Raw genomic sequence first — 22,434 nt, 5'->3', positions numbered from 1 at the left:
TCTAACATTCTAACAGCTCTATTGGAGCATTTTAGTAATGATCAGTGTTCTTTGTCAAGACTGACATTCTCATCTTCCACTGATGCTTTTTGTCACAAAATGCAGTTTTCAGCTCAGAAAGCTTGTTTCTGATATTCTAACAGCTCAATTAGAGAATTTTAGTAATGAACAGTGTTCTTTGTCAAAACTGACATTCTCATCATCCACTGATGCACTTTGTCACAAAATGCATATCTCAGCTCAGAAAGCTTGTTTCTGACATTCTAACAGCTCAATTGGAGCATTTCAGTAATGATCAGTGTTCTTTGTCAAAACTGACATTTTCATCATCCACTGATGAACTTTGTCACAAAATGCAGTTTTATGCTCAGAAAGCTTGTTTCTGACATTCTAACAGCTCAATTAGAGCATTTTAGTAATGATCAGTGTTTTTTGTCAAAAGTGACATTCTCATCATCCACTGATTCACTTTGTCACAAAATGCATTTCTCACCTCAGAAAGCTTGTTTCTGACATTCTAACAGCTCAATTGGAGCATTTCAGTAATGAACAGTGTTCTTTGTCAAAACTGACATTCTCATCATCCACTGATGAACTATGTCACAAAATGCAGTTCTCAGCTCAGAAAGCTTGTTTCTGACATTCTAACAGCTCAATTAGAGCATTTTAGTAATGAACAGTGTTCTTTGTCAAAACTGACATTCTCATCACCCACTGATGAACTATGTCACAAAATGCAGTTTTCAGCTCAGAAAGCTTGTTTCTGACATTCTAACAGCTCAATTAGAGCATTTTAGTAATGAACAGTGTTCTTTGTCAAAACTGACATTCTCATCACCCACTGATGAACTTTGTCACAAAATGCAGTTTTATGCTCAGAAAGCTTGTTTCTGACATTCTAACAGCTCAATTAGAGCATTTTAGTAATGAACAGTGTTCTTTGTCAAAACTGACATTCTCATCATCCACTGATGCACTTTGTCACAAAATGCAGTTTTATGCTCAGAAAGCTTGTTTCTGACATTCTAACAGCTCAATTAGAGCATTTTAGTAATGATCAGTGTTCTTTGTCAAAAGTGACATTCTCATCATCCACTGATTCACTTTGTCACAAAATGCAGTTCTCAGCTCAGAAAGCTTGTTTCTGACATTCTAACAGCTCAATTAGAGCATTTCAGTAATGAACAGTGTTCTTTGTCAAAACCGACATTCTCATCATCCACTGATGCTTTTTGTCACAAAATGCAGTTTTGAGCTCAGAAAGCTTGTTTCTGACATTCTAACAGCTCAATTAGAGCATTTTAGTAATGATCAGTGTTCTTTGTCAAAACTGACATTCTCATCATCCACTGATGAACTGTCACAAAATGCAGTTCTCAGCTCAGAAAGCTTGTTTCTGACATTCTAACAGCTCAATTGGAGCATTTCAGTAATGATCAGTGTTCTTTGTCAAAACTGACATTCTCATCATCCACTGATGAACTATGTCACAAAATGCAGTTCTCAGCTCAGAAAGCTTGTTTCTAACATTCTAACAGCTCTATTGGAGCATTTAAGTAATGAACAGTGTTCTTTGTCAAAACTGACATTCTCATCATCCACTGATGAACTATGTCACAAAATGCAGTTTTCAGCTCAGAAAACTTGTTTCTGACATGCTATCAGCTCAATTAGAGCATTTTAGTAATGAACAGTGTTCTTTGTCAAAACTGACATTCTCATCATCCACTGATGCTTTTTGTCACAAAATGCAGTTTTCAGCTCAGAAAGCTTGTTTCTGACATTCTAACAGCTCAATTGGAGCATTTTAGTAATGATCAGTGTTCTTTGTCAAAACTGACATTCTCATCATCCACTGATTCACTTTGTCACAAAATGCAGTTCTCAGCTCAGAAAGCTTGTTTCTGACATTCTAACAGCTCAATTAGAGCATTTTAGTAATGAACAGTGTTCTTTGTCAAAACTGACATTCTCATCATCCACTGATGCACTTTGTAAAAAAAATGCAGTTTTCAGCTCAGAAAGCTTGTTTCTGATTTTCTAACAGCTCAATTGGAGCATTTTAGTAATGATCAGTGTTCTTTGTCAAAACTGACATTCTCATCATCCACTGATGAACTATGTCACAAAATGCAGTTCTCAGCTCAGAAAGCTTGTTTCTAACATTCTAACAGCTCTATTGGAGCATTTTAGTAATGATCAGTGTTCTTTGTCAAAACTGACATTCTCATCATCCACTGATGCTTTTTGTCACAAAATGCAGTTTTCAGCTCAGAAAGCTTGTTTCTGACATTCTAACAGCTCAATTAGAGAATTTTAGTAATGAACAGTGTTCTTTGTCAAAACTGACATTCTCATCATCCACTGATGCACTTTGTCACAAAATGCATTTCTCAGCTCAGAAAGCTTGTTTCTGACATTCTAACAGCTCAATTGGAGCATTTCAGTAATGATCAGTGTTCTTTGTCAAAACTGACATTTTCATCATCCACTGATGAACTTTGTCACAAAATGCAGTTTTATGCTCAGAAAGCTTGTTTCTGACATTCTAACAGCTCAATTAGAGCATTTTAGTAATGATCAGTGTTTTTTGTCAAAAGTGACATTCTCATCATCCACTGATTCACTTTGTCACAAAATGCATTTCTCAGCTCAGAAAGCTTGTTTCTGACATTCTAACAGCTCAATTGGAGCATTTCAGTAATGAACAGTGTTCTTTGTCAAAACTGACATTCTCATCATCCACTGATGAACTATGTCACAAAATGCAGTTCTCAGCTCAGAAAGCTTGTTTCTGACATTCTAACAGCTCAATTAGAGCATTTTAGTAATGAACAGTGTTCTTTGTCAAAACTGACATTCTCATCACCCACTGATGAACTATGTCACAAAATGCAGTTCTCAGCTCAGAACGCTTGTTTCTGACATTCTAACAGCTCAATTGGAGCATTTTAGTAATGATCAGTGTTCTTTGTCAAAACTGACATTCTCATCATCCACTGATTCACTTTGTCACAAAATGCATTTCTCAGCTCAGAAAGCTTGTTTCTGACATTTAACAGCTCAATTGGAGCATTTCAGTAATGAACAGTGTTCTGTGTCAAAAAAGACATTCTCATCATCCACTGATGAACTATGTCACAAAATGCATTTCTCAGCTCAGAAAGCTTGTTTCTGACATTCTAACAGCTCAATTGGAGCATTTTAGTAATGATCAGTGTTCTTTGTCAAAACCGACATTCTCATCATCCACTGATGCTTTTTGTCACAAAATGCAGTTTTCAGCTCAGAAAGCTTGTTTCTGACATTCTAACAGCTCAATTAGAGCATTTTAGTAATGATCAGTGTTCTTTGTCAAAACTGACATTCTCATCATCCACTGATTCACTTTGTCACAAAATGGAGTTTTCAGCTCAGAAAGCTTGTTTCTGACATTCTAACAGCTCAATTAGAGCATTTTAGTAATGAACAGTGTTCTTTGTCAAAACTGACATTCTCATCATCCACTGATGCACTTTGTCAAAAAAATGCAGTTTTCAGCTCAGAAAGCTTGTTTCTGACATTCTAACAGCTCAATTGGAGCATTTTAGTAATGATCAGTGTTCTTTGTCAAAACTGACATTCTCATCTTCCACTGATGCTTTTTGTCACAAAATGCAGTTTTCAGCTCAGAAAGCTTGTTTCTGATATTCTAACAGCTCAATTAGAGAATTTTAGTAATGAACAGTGTTCTTTGTCAAAACTGACATTCTCATCATCCACTGATGCACTTTGTCACAAAATGCATATCTCAGCTCAGAAAGCTTGTTTCTGACATTCTAACAGCTCAATTGGAGCATTTCAGTAATGATCAGTGTTCTTTGTCAAAACTGACATTTTCATCATCCACTGATGAACTTTGTCACAAAATGCAGTTTTATGCTCAGAAAGCTTGTTTCTGACATTCTAACAGCTCAATTAGAGCATTTTAGTAATGATCAGTGTTTTTTGTCAAAAGTGACATTCTCATCATCCACTGATTCACTTTGTCACAAAATGCATTTCTCACCTCAGAAAGCTTGTTTCTGACATTCTAACAGCTCAATTGGAGCATTTCAGTAATGAACAGTGTTCTTTGTCAAAACTGACATTCTCATCATCCACTGATGAACTATGTCACAAAATGCAGTTCTCAGCTCAGAAAGCTTGTTTCTGACATTCTAACAGCTCAATTAGAGCATTTTAGTAATGAACAGTGTTCTTTGTCAAAACTGACATTCTCATCACCCACTGATGAACTATGTCACAAAATGCAGTTTTCAGCTCAGAAAGCTTGTTTCTGACATTCTAACAGCTCAATTAGAGCATTTTAGTAATGAACAGTGTTCTTTGTCAAAACTGACATTCTCATCACCCACTGATGAACTTTGTCACAAAATGCAGTTTTATGCTCAGAAAGCTTGTTTCTGACATTCTAACAGCTCAATTAGAGCATTTTAGTAATGAACAGTGTTCTTTGTCAAAACTGACATTCTCATCATCCACTGATGCACTTTGTCACAAAATGCAGTTTTATGCTCAGAAAGCTTGTTTCTGACATTCTAACAGCTCAATTAGAGCATTTTAGTAATGATCAGTGTTCTTTGTCAAAAGTGACATTCTCATCATCCACTGATTCACTTTGTCACAAAATGCAGTTCTCAGCTCAGAAAGCTTGTTTCTGACATTCTAACAGCTCAATTAGAGCATTTCAGTAATGAACAGTGTTCTTTGTCAAAACCGACATTCTCATCATCCACTGATGAACTTTGTCACAAAATGCAGTTTTGAGCTCAGAAAGCTTGTTTCTGACATTCTAACAGCTCAATTAGAGCATTTTAGTAATGATCAGTGTTCTTTGTCAAAACTGACATTCTCATCATCCACTGATGAACTGTCACAAAATGCAGTTCTCAGCTCAGAAAGCTTGTTTCTGACATTCTAACAGCTCAATTGGAGCATTTCAGTAATGATCAGTGTTCTTTGTCAAAACTGACATTCTCATCATCCACTGATGAACTATGTCACAAAATGCAGTTCTCAGCTCAGAAAGCTTGTTTCTAACATTCTAACAGCTCTATTGGAGCATTTAAGTAATGAACAGTGTTCTTTGTCAAAACTGACATTCTCATCATCCACTGATGAACTATGTCACAAAATGCAGTTTTCAGCTCAGAAAACTTGTTTCTGACATTCTATCAGCTCAATTAGAGCATTTTAGTAATGAACAGTGTTCTTTGTCAAAACTGACATTCTCATCATCCACTGATGCTTTTTGTCACAAAATGCAGTTTTCAGCTCAGAAAGCTTGTTTCTGACATTCTAACAGCTCAATTGGAGCATTTTAGTAATGATCAGTGTTCTTTGTCAAAACTGACATTCTCATCATCCACTGATTCACTTTGTCACAAAATGCAGTTCTCAGCTCAGAAAGCTTGTTTCTGACATTCTAACAGCTCAATTAGAGCATTTTAGTAATGAACAGTGTTCTTTGTCAAAACTGACATTCTCATCATCCACTGATGCACTTTGTAAAAAAAATGCAGTTTTCAGCTCAGAAAGCTTGTTTCTGATTTTCTAACAGCTCAATTGGAGCATTTTAGTAATGATCAGTGTTCTTTGTCAAAACTGACATTCTCATCATCCACTGATGAACTATGTCACAAAATGCAGTTCTCAGCTCAGAAAGCTTGTTTCTAACATTCTAACAGCTCTATTGGAGCATTTTAGTAATGATCAGTGTTCTTTGTCAAAACTGACATTCTCATCATCCACTGATGCTTTTTGTCACAAAATGCAGTTTTCAGCTCAGAAAGCTTGTTTCTGACATTCTAACAGCTCAATTAGAGAATTTTAGTAATGAACAGTGTTCTTTGTCAAAACTGACATTCTCATCATCCACTGATGCACTTTGTCACAAAATGCATTTCTCAGCTCAGAAAGCTTGTTTCTGACATTCTAACAGCTCAATTGGAGCATTTCAGTAATGATCAGTGTTCTTTGTCAAAACTGACATTTTCATCATCCACTGATGAACTTTGTCACAAAATGCAGTTTTATGCTCAGAAAGCTTGTTTCTGACATTCTAACAGCTCAATTAGAGCATTTTAGTAATGATCAGTGTTTTTTGTCAAAAGTGACATTCTCATCATCCACTGATTCACTTTGTCACAAAATGCATTTCTCAGCTCAGAAAGCTTGTTTCTGACATTCTAACAGCTCAATTGGAGCATTTCAGTAATGAACAGTGTTCTTTGTCAAAACTGACATTCTCATCATCCACTGATGAACTATGTCACAAAATGCAGTTCTCAGCTCAGAAAGCTTGTTTCTGACATTCTAACAGCTCAATTAGAGCATTTTAGTAATGAACAGTGTTCTTTGTCAAAACTGACATTCTCATCACCCACTGATGAACCCACAAAATGCAGTTCTCAGCTCAGAACGCTTGTTTCTGACATTCTAACAGCTCAATTGGAGCATTTTAGTAATGATCAGTGTTCTTTGTCAAAACTGACATTCTCATCATCCACTGATTCACTTTGTCACAAAATGCATTTCTCAGCTCAGAAAGCTTGTTTCTGACATTTAACAGCTCAATTGGAGCATTTCAGTAATGAACAGTGTTCTGTGTCAAAAAAGACATTCTCATCATCCACTGATGAACTATGTCACAAAATGCATTTCTCAGCTCAGAAAGCTTGTTTCTGACATTCTAACAGCTCAATTGGAGCATTTTAGTAATGATCAGTGTTCTTTGTCAAAACCGACATTCTCATCATCCACTGATGCTTTTTGTCACAAAATGCAGTTTTCAGCTCAGAAAGCTTGTTTCTGACATTCTAACAGCTCAATTAGAGCATTTTAGTAATGATCAGTGTTCTTTGTCAAAACTGACATTCTCATCATCCACTGATTCACTTTGTCACAAAATGGAGTTTTCAGCTCAGAAAGCTTGTTTCTGACATTCTAACAGCTCAATTAGAGCATTTTAGTAATGAACAGTGTTCTTTGTCAAAACTGACATTCTCATCATCCACTGATGCACTTTGTCAAAAAAATGCAGTTTTCAGCTCAGAAAGCTTGTTTCTGACATTCTAACAGCTCAATTGGAGCATTTTAGTAATGATCAGTGTTCTTTGTCAAAACTGACATTCTCATCACCCACTGATGAACTATGTCACAAAATGCAGTTCTCAGCTCAGAACGCTTGTTTCTGACATTCTAACAGCTCAATTGGAGCATTTTAGTGATGATCAGTGTTCTTTGTCAAAACTGACATGCTCATCATCCACTGATTCACATTATGTCACAAAATGCAGTTCTCAGCTCAGAAAGCTTGTTTCTGACATTCTAACAGCTCAATTGGAGCATTTTAGTAATGAACAGTGTTCTTTGTCAAAACTGACATTCTCATCACCCACTGATGAACTATGTCACAAAATGCAGTTCTCAGCTCAGAACGCTTGTTTCTGACATTCTAACAGCTCAATTGGAGCATTTTAGTAATGATCAGTGTTCTTTGTCAAAACTGACAATCTCATCATCCACTGATTCACTTTGTCACAAAATGCATTTCTCAGCTCAGAAAGCTTGTTTCTGACATTTAACAGCTCAATTGGAGCATTTCAGTAATGAACAGTGTTCTTTGTCAAAAAAGACATTCTCATCATCCACTGATGAACTATGTCACAAAATGCATTTCTCAGCTCAGAAAGCTTGTTTCTGACATTCTAACAGCTCAATTGGAGCATTTTAGTAATGATCAGTGTTCTTTGTCAAAACCGACATTCTCATCATCCACTGATGCTTTTTGTCACAAAATGCAGTTTTCAGCTCAGAAAGCTTGTTTCTGACATTCTAACAGCTCAATTAGAGCATTTTAGTAATGAACAGTGTTCTTTGTCAAAACTGACATTCTCATCATCCACTGATGAACTTTGTCAAAAAAATGCAGTTTTCAGCTCAGAAAGCTTGTTTCTGACATTCTAACAGCTCAATTGGAGCATTTTAGTAATGATCAGTGTTCTTTGTCAAAACTGACATTCTCATCACCCACTGATTCACTTTGTCACAAAATGCATTTCTCAGCTCAGAAAGCTTGTTTCTGACATTCTAACAGCTCAATTGGAGCATTTTAGTAATGATCAGTGTTCTTTGTCAAAACTGACATTCTCATCACCCACTGATGAACTATGTCACAAAATGCAGTTCTCAGCTCAGAACGCTTGTTTCTGACATTCTAACAGCTCAATTGGAGCATTTTAGTGATGATCAGTGTTCTTTGTCAAAACTGACATGCTCATCATCCACTGATTCACATTATGTCACAAAATGCAGTTCTCAGCTCAGAAAGCTTGTTTCTGACATTCTAACAGCTCAATTAGAGCATTTTAGTAATGAACAGTGTTCTTTGTCAAAACTGACATTCTCATCACCCACTGATGAACTATGTCACAAAATGCAGTTCTCAGCTCAGAACGCTTGTTTCTGACATTCTAACAGCTCAATTGGAGCATTTTAGTAATGATCAGTGTTCTTTGTCAAAACTGACAATCTCATCATCCACTGATTCACTTTGTCACAAAATGCATTTCTCAGCTCAGAAAGCTTGTTTCTGACATTTAACAGCTCAATTGGAGCATTTCAGTAATGAACAGTGTTCTTTGTCAAAAAAGACATTCTCATCATCCACTGATGAACTATGTCACAAAATGCATTTCTCAGCTCAGAAAGCTTGTTTCTGACATTCTAACAGCTCAATTGGAGCATTTTAGTAATGATCAGTGTTCTTTGTCAAAACCGACATTCTCATCATCCACTGATGCTTTTTGTCACAAAATGCAGTTTTCAGCTCAGAAAGCTTGTTTCTGACATTCTAACAGCTCAATTAGAGCATTTTAGTAATGAACAGTGTTCTTTGTCAAAACTGACATTCTCATCATCCACTGATGAACTTTGTCAAAAAAATGCAGTTTTCAGCTCAGAAAGCTTGTTTCTGACATTCTAACAGCTCAATTGGAGCATTTTAGTAATGATCAGTGTTCTTTGTCAAAACTGACATTCTCATCACCCACTGATGAACTATGTCACAAAATGCAGTTCTCAGCTCAGAACGCTTGTTTCTGACATTCTAACAGCTCAATTGGAGCATTTTAGTGATGATCAGTGTTCTTTGTCAAAACTGACATGCTCATCATCCACTGATTCACATTGTCACAAAATGCATTTCTCAGCTCAGAAAGCTTGTTTCTGACATTCTAACAGCTCAATTGGAGCATTTCAGTAATGAACAGTGTTCTTTGTCAAAACTGACATTCTCATCATCCACTGATGAACTATGTCACAAAATGCAGTTCTCAGCTCAGAAAGCTTGTTTCTGACATTCTAACAGCTCAATTGGAGCATTTTAGTAATGATCAGTGTTCTTTGTCAAAACCGACATTCTCATCATCCACTGATGCTTTTTGTCACAAAATGCAGTTTTGAGCTCAGAAAGCTTGTTTCTGACATTCTAACAGCTCAATTAGAGCATTTTAGTAATGATCAGTGTTCTTTGTCAAAACTGACATTCTCATCATCCACTGATTCACTTTGTCACAAAATGCAGTTTTCAGCTCAGAAAGCTTGTTTCTGACATTCCATCCAACTCAATTAGAGCATTTCAGTAATGAACAGTGTTCTTTGTCAAAACGGACATTCTCATCATCCACTGATGCTTTTTGTCACAAAATGCAGTTTTGAGCTCAGAAAGCTTGTTTCTGACATTCTAACAGCTCAATTAGAGCATTTTAGTAATGATCAGTGTTCTTTGTCAAAACTGACATTCTCATCATCCACTGATTCACTTTGTCACAAAATGCATTTCTCAGCTCAGAAAGCTTGTTTCTGACATTCTAACAGCTCAATTGGAGCATTTCAGTAATGAACAGTGTTCTTTGTCAAAACTGACATTCTCATCATCCACTGATGAACTATGTCACAAAATGCAGTTCTCAGCTCAGAAAGCTTGTTTCTGACATTCTAACAGCTCAATTAGAGCATTTTAGTAATGATCAGTGTTCTTTGTCAAAACTGACATTCTCATCATCCACTGATGCTTTTTGTCACAAAATGCAGTTTTCAGCTCAGAAAGCGTGTTTCTGACATTCTAACAGCTCAATTAGAGCATTTTAGTAATGAACAGTGTTCTTTGTCAAAACTGACATTCTCATCATCCACTGATTCACTTTGTCACAAAATGCCGTTTTCAGCTCAGAAAGCTTGTTTCTGACATTCTAACAGCTCAATTAGAGCATTTTAGTAATGAACAGTGTTCTTTGTCAAAACTGACATTCTCATCATCCACTGATGAACTATGTCACAAAATGCAGTTCTCAGCTCAGAAAGCTTGTTTCTGACATTCTAACAGCTCAATTAGAGCATTTCAGTAATGAACAGTGTTCTTTGTCAAAACTGACATTCTCATCATCCACTGATGCACTTTGTCACAAAATGCAGTTTTATGCTCAGAAAGCTTGTTTCTGACATTCTAACAGCTCAATTGGAGCATTTCAGTAATGAACAGTGTTCTTTGTCAAAACTGACATTCTCATCATCCACTGATGAACTATGTCACAAAATGCAGTTCTCAGCTCAGAAAGCTTGTTTCTGACATTCTAACAGCTCAATTAGAGCATTTTAGTAATGAACAGTGTTCTTTGTCAAAACTGACATTCTCATCACCCACTGATGAACTATGTCACAAAATGCAGTTCTCAGCTCAGAACGCTTGTTTCTGACATTCTAACAGCTCAATTGGAGCATTTTAGTAATGATCAGTGTTCTTTGTCAAAACTGACATTCTCATCATCCACTGATTCACTTTGTCACAAAATGCATTTCTCAGCTCAGAAAGCTTGTTTCTGACATTTAACAGCTCAATTGGAGCATTTCAGTAATGAACAGTGTTCTTTGTCAAACAAGACATTCTCATCATCCACTGATGAACTATGTCACAAAATGCATTTCTCAGCTCAGAAAGCTTGTTTCTGACATTCTAACAGCTCAATTGGAGCATTTTAGTAATGATCAGTGTTCTTCGTCAAAACCGACATTCTCATCATCCACTGATGCTTTTTGTCACAAAATGCAGTTTTCAGCTCAGAAAGCTTGTTTCTGACATTCTAACAGCTCAATTAGAGCATTTTAGTAATGAACAGTGTTCTTTGTCAAAACTGACATTCTCATCATCCACTGATGCACTTTGTCAAAAAAATGCAGTTTTCAGCTCAGAAAGCTTGTTTCTGACATTCTAACAGCTCAATTGGAGCATTTTAGTAATGATCAGTGTTCTTTGTCAAAACTGACATTCTCATCACCCACTGATGAACTATGTCACAAAATGCAGTTCTCAGCTCAGAACGCTTGTTTCTGACATTCTAACAGCTCAATTGGAGCATTTTAGTGATGATCAGTGTTCTTTGTCAAAACTGACATGCTCATCATCCACTGATTCACATTGTCACAAAATGCATTTCTCAGCTCAGAAAGCTTGTTTCTGACATTCTAACAGCTCAATTGGAGCATTTCAGTAATGAACAGTGTTCTTTGTCAAAACTGACATTCTCATCATCCACTGATGAACTATATCACAAAATGCAGTTCTCAGCTCAGAAAGCTTGTTTCTGACATTCTAACAGCTCAATTGGAGCATTTTAGTAATGATCAGTGTTCTTTGTCAAAACTGACATTTTCATCATCCACTGATGAACTTTGTCACAAAATGCAGTTTTCAGCTCAGAAAGCTTGTTTCTGACATTCTAACAGCTCAATTAGAGCATTTTAGTAATGAACAGTGTTCTTTGTCAAAACTGACATTCTCATCACCCACTGATGAACTATGTCACAAAATGCAGTTCTCAGCTCAGCACGCTTGTTTCTGACATTCTAACAGCTCAATTGGAGCATTTTAGTAATGATCAGTGTTCTTTGTCAAAACTGAAATTCTCGTCATCCACTGATGCTTTTTGTCACAAAATGCAGTTTTCAGCTCAGAAAGCTTGTTTCTGACATTCTAACAGCTCAATTAGAGCATTTTAGTAATGAACAGTGTTCTTTGTCAAAACTGACATTCTCATCATTCACTGATGAACTATGTCACAAAATGCAGTTCTCAGCTCAGAAAGCTTGTTTCTGACATTCTAACAGCTCAATTAGAGCATTTTAGTAATGATCAGTGTTCTTTGTCAAAACTGACATTCTCATCATCCACTGATTCACTTTGTCACAAAATGCAGTTTTCAGCTCAGAAAGCTTGTTTCTGACATTCTAACAGCTCAATTAGAGCATTTTAGTAATGAACAGTGTTCTTTGTCAAAACTGACATTCTCATCACCCACTGATGAACTTTGTCACAAAATGCAGTTTTATGCTCAGAAAGCTTGTTTCTGACATTCTAACAGCTCAATTAGAGCATTTTAGTAATGAACAGTGTTCTTTGTCAAAACTGACATTCTCATCATCCACTGATGCACTTTGTCACAAAATGCAGTTTTATGCTCAGAAAGCTTGTTTCTGACATTCTAACAGCTCAATTAGAGCATTTTAGTAATGATCAGTGTTCTTTGTCAAAAGTGACATTCTCATCATCCACTGATTCACTTTGTCACAAAATGCATTTCTCAGCTCAGAAAGCTTGTTTCTGACATTCTAACAGCTCAATTGGAGCATTTCAGTAATGATCAGTGTTCTTTGTCAAAACTGACATTTTCATCATCCACTGATTCACTTTGTCACAAAATGCAGTTTTCAGCTCAGAAAGCTTGTTTCTGACATTCTAACAGCTCAATTAGAGCATTTTAGTAATGAACAGTGTTCTTTGTCAAAACTGACATTCTCATCACCCACTGATGAACTATATCACAAAATGCAGTTCTCAGCTCAGAAAGCTTGTTTCTGACATTCTAACAGCTCAATTGGAGCATTTTAGTAATGATCAGTGTTCTTTGTCAAAACTGACATTTTCATCATCCACTGATTCACTTTGTCACAAAATGCAGTTTTCAGCTCAGAAAGCTTGTTTCTGACATTCTAACAGCTCAATTAGAGCATTTTAGTAATGAACAGTGTTCTTTGTCAAAACTGACATTCTCATCACCCACTGATGAACTATGTCACAAAATGCAGTTCTCAGCTCAGAACGCTTGTTTCTGACATTCTAACAGCTCAATTGGAGCATTTTAGTAATGATCAGTGTTCTTTGTCAAAACTGAAATTCTCGTCATCCACTGATGCTTTTTGTCACAAAATGCAGTTTTCAGCTCAGAAAGCTTGTTTCTGACATTCTAACAGCTCAATTAGAGCATTTTAGTAATGAACAGTGTTCTTTGTCAAAACTGACATTCTCATCATTCACTGATGAACTATGTCACAAAATGCAGTTCTCAGCTCAGAAAGCTTGTTTCTGACATTCTAACAGCTCAATTAGAGCATTTTAGTAATGATCAGTGTTCTTTGTCAAAACTGACATTCTCATCATCCACTTATTCACTTTGTCACAAAATGCAGTTTTCAGCTCAGAAAGCTTGTTTCTGACATTCTAACAGCTCAATTAGAGCATTTTAGTAATGAACAGTGTTCTTTGTCAAAACTGACATTCTCATCACCCACTGATGAACTTTGTCACAAAATGCAGTTTTATGCTCAGAAAGCTTGTTTCTGACATTCTAACAGCTCAATTTTAGCATTTTAGTAATGAACAGTGTTCTTTGTCAAAACTGACATTCTCATCATCCACTGATGCACTTTGTCACAAAATGCAGTTTTATGCTCAGAAAGCTTGTTTCTGACATTCTAACAGCTCAATTGGAGCATTTCAGTAGAGAACAGAGTTCTTTGTCAAAACTGACATTCTCATCATCCACTGATTCACTTTGTCACAAAATGCATTTCTCAGCTCAGAAAGCTTGTTTCTGACATTCTAACAGCTCAATTGGAGCATTTCAGTAATGAACAGTGTTCTTTGTCAAAACTGACATTCTCATCATCCACTGATGAACTATGTCACAAAATGCAGTTCTCAGCTCAGAAAGCTTGTTTCTGACATTCTAACAGCTCAATTGGAGCATTTTAGTAATGATCAGTGTTCTTTGTCAAAACCGACATTCTCATCATCCACTGATGCTTTTTGTCACAAAATGCAGTTTTGAGCTCAGAAAGCTTGTTTCTGACATTCTAACAGCTCAATTAGAGCATTTTAGTAATGAACAGTGTTCTTTGTCAAAACTGACATTCTCATCATCCACTGATGAAATATGTCACAAAATGCAGTTCTCAGCTCAGAAAGCTTGTTTCTGACATTCTAACAGCTCAATTAGAGCATTTCAGTAATGAACAGTGTTCTTTGTCAAAACCGACATTCTCATCATCCACTGATGCTTTTTGTCACATAATGCAGTTTTGAGCTCAGAAAGCTTGTTTCTGACATTCTAACAGCTCAATTAGAGCATTTTAGTAATGATCAGTGTTCTTTGTCAAAACTGACATTCTCATCATCCACTGATTCACTTTGTCACAAAATGCAGTTTTCAGCTCAGAAAGCTTGTTTCTGACATTCTAACAGCTCAATTAGAGCATTTTAGTAATGATCAGTGTTCTTTGTCAAAACTGACATTCTCATAATCTACTGATGAACTATGTCACAAAATGCAGTTCTCAGCTCAGAAAGCTTGTTTCTGACATTCTAACAGCTCAATTGGAGCATTTCAGTAATGAACAGAGTTCTTTGTCAAAACTGACATTCTCATCATCCACTGATTCACTTTGTCACAAAATGCATTTCTCAGCTCAGAAAGCTTGTTTCTGACATTCTAACAGCTCAATTGGAGCATTTCAGTAATGAACAGTGTTCTTTGTCAAAACTGACATTCTCATCATCCACTGATGAACTATGTCACAAATGCAGTTCTCAGCTCAGAAAGCTTGTTTCTGACATTCTAACAGCTCAATTGGAGCATTTTAGTAATGATCAGTGTTCTTTGTCAAAACCGACATTCTCATCATCCACTGATGCTTTTTGTCACAAAATGCAGTTTTGAGGTCAGAAAGCTTGTTTCTGACATTCTAACAGCTCAATTAGAGCATTTTAGTAATGAACAGTGTTCTTTGTCAAAACTGACATTCTCATCATCCACTTATGAACTATGTCACAAAATGCAGTTCTCAGCTCAGAAAGCTTGTTTCTGACATTCTAACAGCTCAATTAGAGCATTTCAGTAATGAACAGTGTTCTTTGTCAAAACCGACATTCTCATCATCCACTGATGCTTTTTGTCACAAAATGCAGTTTTGAGCTCAGAAAGCTTGTTTCTGACATTCTAACAGCTCAATTAGAGCATTTTAGTAATGATCAGTGTTCTTTGTCAAAACTGACATTCTCATCATCCACTGATGAACTGTCACAAAATGCAGTTCTCAGCTCAGAAAGCTTGTTTCTGACATTCTAACAGCTCAATTGGAGCATTTCAGTAATGATCAGTGTTCTTTGTCAAAACTGACATTCTCATCATCCACTGATGAACTATGTCACAAAATGCAGTTCTCAGCTCAGAAAGCTTGTTTCTAACATTCTAACAGCTCTATTGGAGCATTTAAGTAATGAACAGTGTTCTTTGTCAAAACTGACATTCTCATCATCCACTGATGAACTATGTCACAAAATGCAGTTTTCAGCTCAGAAAGCTTGTTTCTGACATTCTAACAGCTCAATTGGAGCATTTTAGTAATGATCAGTGTTCTTTGTCAAAACTGACATTCTCATCATCCACTGATTCACTTTGTCACAAAATGCAGTTCTCAGCTCAGAAAGCTTGTTTCTGACATTCTAACAGCTCAATTAGAGCATTTTAGTAATGAACAGTGTTCTTTGTCAAAACTGACATTCTCATCATCCACTGATGCACTTTGTAAAAAAATGCAGTTTTCAGCTCAGAAAGCTTGTTTCTGATTTTCTAACAGCTCAATTGGAGCATTTTAGTAATGATCAGTGTTCTTTGTCAAAACTGACATTCTCATCATCCACTGATGAACTATGTCACAAAATGCAGTTCTCAGCTCAGAAAGCTTGTTTCTAACATTCTAACAGCTCTATTGGAGCATTTTAGTAATGGTCAGTGTTCTTTGTCAAAACTGACATTCTCATCATCCACTGATGCTTTTTGTCACAAAATGCAGTTTTCAGCTCAGAAAGCTTGTTTCTGATATTCTAACAGCTCAATTAGAGAATTTTAGTAATGAACAGTGTTCTTTGTCAAAACTGACATTCTCATCATCCACTGATGCACTTTGTCACAAAATGCATTTCTCAGCTCAGAAAGCTTGTTTCTGACATTCTAACAGCTCAATTGGAGCATTTCAGTAATGATCAGTGTTCTTTGTCAAAACTGACATTTTCATCATCCACTGATGAACTTTGTCACAAAATGCAGTTTTATGCTCAGAAAGCTTGTTTCTGACATTCTAACAGCTCAATTAGAGGATTTTAGTAATGATCAGTGTTTTTTGTCAAAAGTGACATTCTCATCATCCACTGATTCACTTTGTCACAAAATGCATTTCTCAGCTCAGAAAGCTTGTTTCTGACATTCTAACAGCTCAATTGGAGCATTTCAGTAATGAACAGTGTTCTTTGTCTAAACTGACATTCTCATCATCCACTGATGAACTATGTCATAAAATGCAGTTCTCAGCTCAGAAAGCTTGTTTCTGACATTCTAACAGCTCAATTAGAGCATTTTAGTAATGAACAGTGTTCTTTGTCAAAACTGACATTCTCATCACCCACTGATGAACTTTGTCACAAAATGCAGTTTTATGCTCATAAAGCTTGTTTCTGACATTCTAACAGCTCAATTAGAGCATTTTAGTAATGAACAGTGTTCTTTGTCAAAACTGACATTCTCATCATCCACTGATGCACTTTGTCACAAAATGCAGTTTTATGCTCAGAAAGCTTGTTTCTGACATTCTAACAGCTCAATTAGAGCATTTTAGTAATGATCAGTGTTCTTTGTCAAAAGTGACATTCTCATCATCCACTGATTCACTTTGTCACAAAATGCAGTTCTCAGCTCAGAAAGCTTGTTTCTGACATTCTAACAGCTCAATTAGAGCATTTCAGTAATGAACAGTGTTCTTTGTCAAAACCGACATTCTCATCATCCACTGATGCTTTTTGTCACAAAATGCAGTTTTGAGCTCAGAAAGCTTGTTTCTGACATTCTAACAGCTCAATTAGAGCATTTTAGTAATGATCAGTGTTCTTTGTCAAAACTGACATTCTCATCATCCACTGATGAACTGTCACAAAATGCAGTTCTCAGCTCAGAAAGCTTGTTTCTGACATTCTAACAGCTCAATTGGAGCATTTCAGTAATGATCAGTGTTCTTTGTCAAAACTGACATTCTCATCATCCACTGATGAACTATGTCACAAAATGCAGTTCTCAGCTCAGAAAGCTTGTTTCTAACATTCTAACAGCTCTATTGGAGCATTTAAGTAATGAACAGTGTTCTTTGTCAAAACTGACATTCTCATCATCCACTGATGAACTATGTCACAAAATGCAGTTTTCAGCTCAGAAAACTTGTTTCTGACATTCTATCAGCTCAATTAGAGCATTTTAGTAATGAACAGTGTTCTTTGTCAAAACTGACATTCTCATCATCCACTGATGCTTTTTGTCACAAAATGCAGTTTTCAGCTCAGAAATCTTGTTTCTGACATTCTAACAGCTCAATTGGAGCATTTTAGTAATGATCAGTGTTCTTTGTCAAAACTGACATTCTCATCATCCACTGATTCACTTTGTCACAAAATGCAGTTCTCAGCTCAGAAAGCTTGTTTCTGACATTCTAACAGCTCAATTAGAGCATTTTAGTAATGAACAGTGTTCTTTGTCAAAACTGACATTCTCATCATCCACTGATGCACTTTGTAAAAAAAATGCAGTTTTCAGCTCAGAAAGCTTGTTTCTGATTTTCTAACAGCTCAATTGGAGCATTTTAGTAATGATCAGTGTTCTTTGTCAAAACTGACATTCTCATCATCCACTGATGAACTATGTCACAAAATGCAGTTCTCAGCTCAGAAAGCTTGTTTCTAACATTCTAACAGCTCTATTGGAGCATTTTAGTAATGATCAGTGTTCTTTGTCAAAACTGACATTCTCATCATCCACTGATGCTTTTTGTCACAAAATGCAGTTTTCAGCTCAGAAAGCTTGTTTCTGACATTCTAACAGCTCAATTAGAGAATTTTAGTAATGAACAGTGTTCTTTGTCAAAACTGACATTCTCATCATCCACTGATGCACTTTGTCACAAAATGCATTTCTCAGCTCAGAAAGCTTGTTTCTGACATTCTAACAGCTCAATTGGAGCATTTCAGTAATGATCAGTGTTCTTTGTCAAAACTGACATTTTCATCATCCACTGATGAACTTTGTCACAAAATGCAGTTTTATGCTCAGAAAGCTTGTTTCTGACATTCTAACAGCTCAATTAGAGCATTTTAGTAATGATCAGTGTTTTTTGTCAAAAGTGACATTCTCATCATCCACTGATTCACTTTGTCACAAAATGCAGTTCTCAGCTCAGAAAGCTTGTTTCTGACATTCTAACAGCTCAATTAGAGCATTTTAGTAATGAACACTGTTCTTTGTCAAAACTGACATTCTCATCACCCACTGATGAACTATGTCACAAAATGCAGTTCTCAGCTCAGAACGCTTGTTTCTGACATTCTAACAGCTCAATTGGAGCATTTTAGTAATGATCAGTGTTCTTTGTCAAAACTGACATTCTCATCATCCACTGATTCACTTTGTCACAAAATGCATTTCTCAGCTCAGAAAGCTTGTTTCTGACATTTAACAGCTCAATTGGAGCATTTCAGTAATGAACAGTGTTCTGTGTCAAAAAAGACATTCTCATCATCCACTGATGAACTATGTCACAAAATGCATTTCTCAGCTCAGAAAGCTTGTTTCTGACATTCTAACAGCTCAATTGGAGCATTTTAGTAATGATCAGTGTTCTTTGTCAAAACCGACATTCTCATCATCCACTGATGCTTTTTGTCACAAAATGCAGTTTTCAGCTCAGAAAGCTTGTTTCTGACATTCTCACAGCTCAATTAGAGCATTTTAGTAATGATCAGTGTTCTTTGTCAAAACTGACATTCTCATCATCCACTGATTCACTTTGTCACAAAATGGAGTTTTCAGCTCAGAAAGCTTGTTTCTGACATTCTAACAGCTCAATTAGAGCATTTTAGTAATGAACAGTGTTCTTTGTCAAAACTGACATGCTCATCATCCACTGATTCACATTGTCACAAAATGCATTTCTCAGCTCAGAAAGCTTGTTTCTGACATTCTAACAGCTCAATTGGAGCATTTCAGTAATGAACAGTGTTCTTTGTCAAAACTGACATTCTCATCATCCACTGATGAACTATATCACAAAATGCAGTTCTCAGCTCAGAAAGCTTGTTTCTGACATTCTAACAGCTCAATTGGAGCATTTTAGTAATGATCAGTGTTCTTTGTCAAAACTGACATTTTCATCATCCACTGATTCACTTTGTCACAAAATGCAGTTTTCAGCTCAGAAAGCTTGTTTCTGACATTCTAACAGCTCAATTAGAGCATTTTAGTAATGAACAGTGTTCTTTGTCAAAACTGACATTCTCATCACCCACTGATGAACTATGTCACAAAATGCAGTTCTCAGCTCAGAACGCTTGTTTCTGACATTCTAACAGCTCAATTGGAGCATTTTAGTAATGATCAGTGTTCTTTGTCAAAACTGAAATTCTCGTCATCCACTGATGCTTTTTGTCACAAAATGCAGTTTTCAGCTCAGAAAGCTTGTTTCTGACATTCTAACAGCTCAATTAGAGCATTTTAGTAATGAACAGTGTTCTTTGTCAAAACTGACATTCTCATCATTCACTGATGAACTATGTCACAAAATGCAGTTCTCAGCTCAGAAAGCTTGTTTCTGACATTCTAACAGCTCAATTAGAGCATTTTAGTAATGATCAGTGTTCTTTGTCAAAACTGACATTCTCATCATCCACTGATTCACTTTGTCACAAAATGCAGTTTTCAGCTCAGAAAGCTTGTTTCTGACATTCTAACAGCTCAATTAGTGCATTTTAGTAATGAACAGTGTTCTTTGTCAAAACTGACATTCTCATCACCCACTGATGAACTTTGTCACAAAATGCAGTTTTATGCTCAGAAAGCTTGTTTCTGACATTCTAACAGCTCAATTAGAGCATTTTAGTAATGAACAGTGTTCTTTGTCAAAACTGACATTCTCATCATCCACTGATGCACTTTGTCACAAAATGCAGTTTTATGCTCAGAAAGCTTGTTTCTGACATTCTAACAGCTCAATTAGAGCATTTTAGTAATGATCAGTGTTCTTTGTCAAAAGTGACATTCTCATCATCCACTGATTCACTTTGTCACAAAATGCATTTCTCAGCTCAGAAAGCTTGTTTCTGACATTCTAACAGCTCAATTGGAGCATTTCTGTAATGATCAGTGTTCTTTGTCAAAACTGACATTCTCATCATCCACTGATGAACTATGTCACAAAATGCAGTTCTCAGCTCAGAAAGCTTGTTTCTAACATTCAAACAGCTCTATTGGAGCATTTTAGTAATGATCAGTGTTCTTTGTCAAAACTGACATTCTCATCATCCACTGATGCTTTTTGTCACAAAATGCAGTTTTCAGCTCAGAAAGTTTGTTTCTGACATTCTAACAGCTCAATTAGAGAATTTTAGTAATGAACAGTGTTCTTTGTCAAAACTGACATTCTCATCATCCACTGATGCACTTTGTCACAAAATGCATTTCTCAGCTCAGAAAGCTTGTTTCTGACATTCTAACAGCTCAATTGGAGCATTTCAGTAATGGTCAGTGTTCTTTGTCAAAACTGACATTCTCATCATCCACTGATGAACTTTGTCACAAAATGCAGTTTTATGCTCAGAAAGCTTGTTTCTGACATTCTAACAGCTCAATTAGAGCATTTTAGTAATGATCAGTGTTTTTTGTCAAAAGTGACATTCTCATCATCCACTGATTCACTTTGTCACAAAATGCATTTCTCAGCTCAGAAAGCTTGTTTCTGACATTCTAACAGCTCAATTGGAGCATTTCAGTAATGAACAGTGTTCTTTGTCAAAACTGACATTCTCATAATCTACTGATGAACTATGTCACAAAATGCAGTTCTCAGCTCAGAAAGCTTGTTTCTGACATTCTAACAGCTCAATTGGAGCATTTCAGTAATGAACAGAGTTCTTTGTCAAAACTGACATTCTCATAATCTACTGATGAACTATGTCACAAAATGCAGTTCTCAGCTCAGAAAGCTTGTTTCTGACATTCTAACAGCTCAATTGGAGCATTTCAGTAATGAACAGTGTTCTTTGTCAAAACTGACATTCTCATCATCCACTGATGAACTATGTCACAAAATGCAGTTCTCAGCTCAGAAAGCTTGTTTCTGACATTCTAACTGCTCAATTGGAGCATTTTAGTAATGATCAGTGTTCTTGGTCAAAACCGACATTCTCATCATCCACTGATGCTTTTTGTCACAAAATGCAGTTTTGAGCTCAGAAAGCTTGTTTCTGACATTCTAACAGCTCAATTAGAGCATTTTAGTAATGAACAGTGTTCTTTGTCAAAACTGACATTCTCATCATCCACTGATGAACTATGTCACAAAATGCAGTTCTCAGCTCAGAAAGCTTGTTTCTGACATTCTAACAGCTCAATTGGAGCATTTCAGTAATGATCAGTGTTCTTTGTCAAAACTGACATTCTCATCATCCACTGATGAACTATGTCACAAAATGCAGTTCTCAGCTCAGAAAGCTTGTTTCTAACATTCTAACAGCTCTATTGGAGCATTTTAGTAATGATCAGTGTTCTTTGTCAAAACTGACATTCTCATCATCCACTGATGCTTTTTGTCACAAAATGCAGTTTTCAGCTCAGAAAGTTTGTTTCTGACATTCTAACAGCTCAATTAGAGAATTTTAGTAATGAACAGTGTTCTTTGTCAAAACTGACATTCTCATCATCCACTGATGCACTTTGTCACAAAATGCATTTCTCAGCTCAGAAAGCTTGTTTCTGACATTCTAACAGCTCAATTGGAGCATTTCAGTAATGAACAGTGTTCTTTGTCAAAACTGACATTCTCATCATCCACTGATGAACTATGTCACAAAATGCAGTTCTCAGCTCAGAAAGCTTGTTTCTGACATTCTAACAGCTCAATTAGAGCATTTTAGTAATGATCAGTGTTTTTTGTCAAAAGTGACATTCTCATCATCCACTGATTCAC

Source organism: Barbatula barbatula, assembly GCF_947034865.1.
Source record: "Barbatula barbatula genome assembly, chromosome: 8".
Classification (NCBI taxonomy): domain Eukaryota; kingdom Metazoa; phylum Chordata; class Actinopteri; order Cypriniformes; family Nemacheilidae; genus Barbatula; species Barbatula barbatula.
Note: the sequence above shows the minus strand (reverse complement) of the source record.